The sequence below is a fragment of the Anser brachyrhynchus genome (assembly GCF_964034855.1).
Source record: "Anser brachyrhynchus genome assembly, chromosome: 1".
NCBI classification, from domain to species: Eukaryota; Metazoa; Chordata; class Aves; order Anseriformes; family Anatidae; genus Anser; species Anser brachyrhynchus.
Genome location: NC_137694.1, coordinates 177,895,344 through 177,902,512, shown reverse-complemented (window position 1 = coordinate 177,902,512; position 7,169 = coordinate 177,895,344). Strand labels below are relative to the sequence as shown.

The following is a 7,169-nucleotide window of genomic DNA, read 5'->3' as shown; positions in this document are numbered from 1 at the left end:
GGAAGGGAAGGGAAGGGAAGGGAAGGGAAGGGAGAGGGAAAGGGAAGGAGGAAGGAAGGGAAGATGAAAAGACCTTGTACGCTTAGTAAGAAAGCTAAGCTCCTTGCTGAGTTTGCTTTTCAGTGCTGTGTGTTTCAAGGTCTAATTAGAGAATCAAAGAAGTGAGTGCATAAGAATTTCTCAAATTTATCCTAAAGCCCACCAGACAAATATTCTCTATTCCTCTTTATTCTCAATGTTATTCATTTCTTATGTATGTATTTATCAGCATGATACTGTATGAAGATTTAGATAATAAGAAAAATAATGAACCCCTGTGCAGTTGCAAATTGCTTAGTAGAAAGGATTTAATGTGAAATTTAGATTTTTTTTTTTTCAAGCAAGACAATGCAAAATGTCCATAATCTTTTAATACCAATTCACATTTATATGCTTTAACTGCATGTGTTGGAAAGTCCTGACCATTAAAACTTTATTTAAAATGGTAGGAAAGGACCTACAATAATTAATGTACATGTCATTAATTAAAATATTGTGTAATTACAGGTGTCAAAGAAAATCATCAAGCATTGGGTTTGGTATACCTAAGAAATCCAGTAATGAATTACTCATTTTCAGTGAGGTGGTTACTTAGTTATTTTTTCTTGATTATTCAAAATCTACAGAAATGCCACTATTTTCTACGCAGGTGTCTTCAAATGAAATCCAGTTTAATTAAAGCTATCCAGAAATATGTTGTGATATAATTGAAAATACTTAAAAACTATGTTTGGGAATATTTCATGAGCATCAAAATAAACTTTCAGACTGCAAAGATGAAGGCCTGTATGAAGTGAACAAAAGCCTTAAAGTGGGACAATACTGCCAAATGCCACTAGATGTGTTGTGCATATATGGGAAGGAACATTGGCAGAATTGGGAAAGAGAACAAATAATTGGATATTCTTTGTACAGTGAATATCTTGTTTCTCATGTCAATTTGGTCAACAATACCTCCTTCATGTGTGCATGTACATATGTATATATACAACTATACATGTACACCAGTTCAGATGCACTATATTCTAAGGTGGATTTTTTGTTTGTTTGTTTGTTTGGTTTTTTTTTTTTTTTTTTTTTTTTAGGTATCAACAGAACTCCCTTTGAAGAAAGACATCTCCTTAGGAAACTTCATTTTTACCTGTGCTCATGAATGTCTCATGATAGTATTTTATCAGCTATCATCTTAACTTAGATTTTTCTGCTTTAACAAAAATACTAGTTTTGAGATGACCATTCAAAGAGTTACAGTCAGTGAAAATAACAGTAAAATTTTCTTTGCTCCTTGATTATGCTTAATCAAGCTTTAAATTCAGCTGTGATCTGCAATGTTTTCACTGAGAGTTGGTAAATTGTAAGGAAAGTGTTCTTGATGACATGCTGTCACAATAATGATCGCTGTTACTAGAACAGGGAAAACGTTTTATGATGGAACTGTCTTCTGTCAAAAATATAAATTAAAAAAATCAAATGTTTCACAAAAATGCAGTGTATTTCTGGTGTAGAAATGAGCATTATTTGGAGGCTTTTATTTTATTGTATGTGTCCTACAATATTTATATTGTAACGCAGTTAAAATAACAGTGCTGTAACTTCACAGACAGCGATAAAGCTGAAAGAAGCTGAAGGTTTTCATCCAATCCTATTCAAATATAACAAATTAATAATACTAAGTATTAATATTTATATTTATTTCAAACATTTACATATAAATTATGCATTTTCATCTATTTCAAGACAGTTTTCCAATATTCAGATTTTTTTTCTCAGTCTGAGGAAGAGAATTTTTTTTTTTCCTACAATATTAATCAAAGTGTTCTCACGGTATGTTGTTCAACATAAAATTAGACAACAGTTTTTTCTTGCTGAATATTTATTTAGCGATGCTGCAGAAGTATATGAAGGATTTATATGTCTCCCCTCAATACTGTCTAAGGTGGCTTCCCAATGTTCTGATTTATTATTTGCAATTATGCTGATAAAAATAATTGAAAAAAGAGATAGGATAAGTTGTCAAATTGTTACTGTTTCTGGTAAACAGCACAGACAATGTGCCTAATAGATGTCTTTTTGTTTAGATAATAAACTCTTTTATTATGGTCTTGTACAATGTGTAATGAGGTTTCATAGTATACTTAAATGAAACTGCAATACATTTTTGTTAGTAATAACTAGAAGAGAATAAGAATTCTATTAACTACTATGCTGTATTTACTAATTTATAGTTTCACAGACTTTCTCTAGCTAATTGGAGACACTAAAAATAACCATTTTTCTTCCCTCATGCGTGAAAATTGACCTTTGTTTTGGTTTCTGTTATTGTTATTATGCTGTTTGAAGACTTCATAATATACATTTACATTTCTTCATAAACCTCTCACATATAAAGAGCAGCATTCAGTACTATGCATTCACAATTTTAGTGGCAGTCGAGATTCCTTGCCATTCCTTTCAGGTGTTGGTTCCTGAAGTTCAATATTAGTTGTTTCTATCTGTGACATGATGCAAGCATTATTCTACATTCTGTATTACAGATGAATTAAAAGATTACTTGCTATTGGGGAACATATATGTGGTTTTTTTGTTGTTTGTTTGATTGTTATTTCTTCCCAAATATCTGGAATATCTGGGAAATCTGGAAAATACACTGACAAATTTGCTACGCTTTCTTTAGTGATATAAATTTTACTAGCAAGCATCATATTGACATGTATTGGCATACAAATTCATTAATTTTTTAACACAAACCTGATTTATTGTTGCTTAGCAAAAGTAAAGTTAGGCTAATGAAGTTTAGATTTAGAGATCTAAAACAATTTTGTTATGAATATAAAAACAATTCACGCATTAATCATTTTACATTATATTCCAGTTACTTTAAGATGAATTGTTTGATCAGAAAAAAAAAAAAAAAAGTTTATTTTTCAGCATACGCATTAGCTGAGCAGCTTTGACATTGCACTTTCATTACCTGACTTTATAAAATTGAGAAATTTTGTCTTATGAAGCCCAATATATAGCCATAGAGCATCACAGTATGTACCTGGAAAAAAAGTTTTCTGCTACTTTGTATGTTCTCAGTTTGCAGCTTGGTCTTATTAGCATATACAAAGATGACTTATCTCAGGTAATGTTCAGCACTCCACTTTAAAGAGGACTCTGATGCCTTTCTATTTATACAATGCATCTCTCCTTCTATCTTGCACCTCAAAGGGTGAGGCTGACAAGAAATGCTGAGAGTTTGAGTAAGTAATTTTATACCACTAGTGGCTCATGACATATTCTCTGTGCAGAAAAACCCTACAAAATTAATAATAATAATAATAATAATAATAATAATAATAATAATAATAAAAAGGCAAACCAAACCCCCTTGCCCCAGGAAAAAAGAAAAAATAGGTGTGTCTCATGAAAATCTTTGTTGTTAGCTAGCTAGCAAACCGGATCTAAAACAATCGTATAAAAGTATGTGTTATGGTACTAAACACATAACTGGTTCTTGAAAGATTCTGCTGGATATAAGAAAGTATCCAACAAGACAGAGAAAGTAAGTAAAATACTTATTATTTCTCAGCATAGGCAAGATTAGTGTAGCTTCCTCATTACTGTCTGCTCTGACCCTATACTTTAGGGTTCCCAGAGTACTAGGAAGAGATTGTGTTTGTTGTTGCTTCCTGGTTCTGCCATGCTTGCCTACCAAACTGACCTTATGGAAGAAGATATCAAAATAAATAAATAAATAAACAAACAAATGAAATCAGAAAAAGAAAAAAAAGAGAAAGAAAAGAAAAAAAGGAAAAGAGAAAAGAAAAAAAGGAAAAGAGAAAGAGAAGAGAAGAGAAGAGAAGAGAAGAGAAGAAAAGAAAAGAAAAGAAAAGAAAAGAAAAGAAAAGAAAAGAAAAGAAAAGAAAAGAAAAGAAAAGAAAAGAAAAGAAAAGAAAAGAAAAGAAAAGAAAAGAAAAGAAAAGAAAAGAAAAGAAAAGAAAAGAAAAGAAAAGAAAAGAAAAAAGAAAAGAAAAGAAAAGAAAAAAGAAAAGAAAAGAAAAGAAAAGAAAAAAGAAAAGAAAAGAAAAGAAAAGAAAAGAAAAAAGAAAAGAAAAGAGAAAAGAAAAGGAAAGAAAAGGAAAGAAAAGGAAAGAAAAGGAAAGAAAAGGAAAGAAAAGGAAAGAAAAGGAAAGAAAAGAAGGAACATTTGACATTGAACAGCACTGTGAAGTTTGCTAGCTCATCCTGAAGGTAGATTTTGTGGACTTTTTCAATTAATTAGCCATCCTGAGTAGCTATGCCTTGGTTTTGATCACTTTTTGGAACGTGATATTGATTTTTCTTGATTCAGGAATTCACATAAAGAAGAGGTTGAAGTTTATAATTTAACATTTGCTTCCAAATGTAAAATGCAAAATTGTTTCCTGCAGTGCATGTGCATGTCTTTTTTTTTGTCTTTTTTTTTTTTTTCCCCGACTTCCCCATGTATATCAGGTGGCCTAAGTGGTCCTGCTGAATTATGGCAGGAATCCAGTATAGATGCTGAATTTTACAAGGCCCAGCTGGCATTCTGACAGATGAATTATAATGGCAGCTTGAGGGTATATTAAATATGAGGAGGAGGTGGGTGAGGCATGAGGGTCTCTGTGGATTTACATGTCCTTCATCTGTTTCCTTAAGCTTTCCAAGAGTAGAATTCATTAGGGAGATTAAGTGCAAGACCAAATATCTGATGTGACAAGAGAGTGCAGCTAGATTTCTTTTCATTTGCCCTGCTCTGATACATCAATAATAAATTGATTAGGCCATAGGAATGGCTTTCTTGTATTTAAAACGCCACCTTGGGCACAAGGCATTTGGTAGTGACACATCCAACCAGCTTTAAGAAGATCAGCCTGCACCTGCAAAAGTACCACTTGTCAGGTTGACACCAAAACCTTGAAGAGTGTCGTTTTAAATTGCCTAGGTAGCATATGCTATAAAAATATCCTTTTAGCCTGCTTGAAACAAGACTGTGGCATCCGATCCTGCACAGGATTTAAGTCTTCTGGACAGTTGCAAGGATGATTTCACATTGTTTGATGCTAATTAGTGGATGAAAAGTGAATGAAGTAGCAAATTTTCTAGGTATTCTGCTCTTTCTTATGTTTTATTCCACATTCAGCCCAACCTAAATTCAATCTGTAAGGTTACTAAATTATGGGCAAATACTTTGATTAAGGGATAAATGTGACATGTGTCTTGAAAATATTAACTGTTGTGAGGTTAATCTCTTCATTTTTAGAAGGCATTTTGTGAAATTATATTCTGTTTATACAGAGGTAAAAAATATTCCAGCTTTGTCCATCTGAAGCTTTCACAGGCTAGGTAATGGAATGCACAGAATTCGATCCAGAGCATGAGATCTCTTTTTTTCTCTTTCCTAATTGTATCCTACATGGATCTTTAACAATGTACTGTATCTCTGAAGCAGGCTAGTTTCCTAGAGATAAAATTACTCTTCGTATCTGTTCTGAAGGAAGAAAATAAATAGACACACTTCATTAATATGGGAAACACTGTTATGTTTGGCTAGATATGCATACCTTTTATGCAAGAATAGTTGCAGATAAAATTCATGTAAGGTCACTGAGCATTTCAGGTGTAAAATGCTGGTACTGAAATATTTCTTTGGTTCTTGGTTCATTCTAGTTTTCATATATTAGACGCTAAGATTCATTTGACTCAGTCTTAATATATTTCCAGCACAGGAGGACTGAGGAACCACCTTCTGAGGTCATTAGTGGAAACTTTGAAAAGGGTGTCTTAATTACAAGTGCTATCTGTAGAACTAAAATCAAAAAGGTTGTAGTGAATGGGGATACTGAGAAGATCTTATTAAAGCAAAGTAAACTAGAAAGAGGGAACATTAACCTGTGTGCCAGGGGTACTGTGACCATTCTGAAGTTATAAAGACACTCAAGATTCTCCTTAAAAGGGTTATTGACAAATATTTAATAACTTATTATTTAATTACCTATTCTTTAATTATATTAAATTAATATTTAATTTTTATATAACTTATAATGTCAGCTGAGAATAGTAGTAAAGCAGCTCAGCATTGCATAGTTTGCAGCTTTAATGTTAGGGAGACAGACCATTTGCCATTTCTTTGGTATTGCATTGAGGGCAAAAAGAAAGGAAGAGGTATCCGCACAGTCTTAGACTTTTTTATTTGTATTTTCTTACCATCGACCTGCTGTCTGGAGCAGTCACCAAGGTGAACTGTCTAGAATCTAGCTATTTCAGAACTAGGATGAATTCATTGTGGGGAGTTTTGAGTGCCTTCTGTAGCAATGTTTTATGTGATCTGCACTTGACTTGGTGTAGTTAAAGGTCCCCTGTATCAGAACATTTTAAAGTTCTAATTTAGTTTTTAGCTATTTCCGTTAGTTTGTCTCTACTTTGTGCAAGCCATATGAATGTTTCAAACATCATTTGAAATTTGAAAAAATAATGGAAAACTGATGGGCTTAGATAAACTAAATTCTGAAAGAGGGATTTTCCAGCTGTGAGTACAGAATACAGAGTAGAGGGGTTGGCTTGTGACACACTAATCAGTAGTCTGAGTTGTGAAAATGTATGCCAGCGAGGTTCAAGTGGATTAGTATCCTCTCCCAATAATAGCAGTCAATGTGATATTTTGTCATGCTTCATGTGACACTTTAAATTAATATAGCAGATGCATCAGCCAAAAAGCTGAGAATCAAAGTCAGATTACTCAGCTCACAAAATTCAACTATTCAAGGGAATATACACTAAAGTATTTTAAAATTACAATTCATTAATAAAGTGTTACTTTTTCAGTGTCTTGTTCACTTGACAAGCCTGAAGGAAGCCAGCTTATCTCCAAAATAGAAAACTCGCTGTCTCAGAACATATAATTTGTGCTCAGATGATGAATTTAGAATCATAGAATCATTCAGATTCAAAAAGACCTCTAAGATCATCTAGTCCAACATTTAACATAATACTAAAGTCCACCATTAAACCATGCTACTAAGTTCTACATCTACACATTTCTTGAAGACTTCCAGGGATAGTGACTCAGTCACTTCCCTGAGCAGCCCATTCCAATGCCGCACAACCCTTTCAGTGAAGAAATT

The 7,169-nt window shown here is 32.8% G+C and overlaps 1 long non-coding RNA gene across 1 annotated transcript in view; it reads left to right on the top strand.

Annotated features, from left to right (window-relative positions):
- Positions 1-4,224, top strand: part of LOC308187597 — a 374,286-nt gene extending 370,062 nt beyond the window's left edge. Inside the window, exon 2 of the long non-coding RNA XR_013944816.1 lies at positions 4,114-4,224. This is a non-coding gene — a long non-coding RNA (uncharacterized lncRNA). The remainder of the gene's footprint in view (positions 1-4,113) is intronic.
- The last annotated feature ends 2,945 nt before the right edge of the window (positions 4,225-7,169 follow it).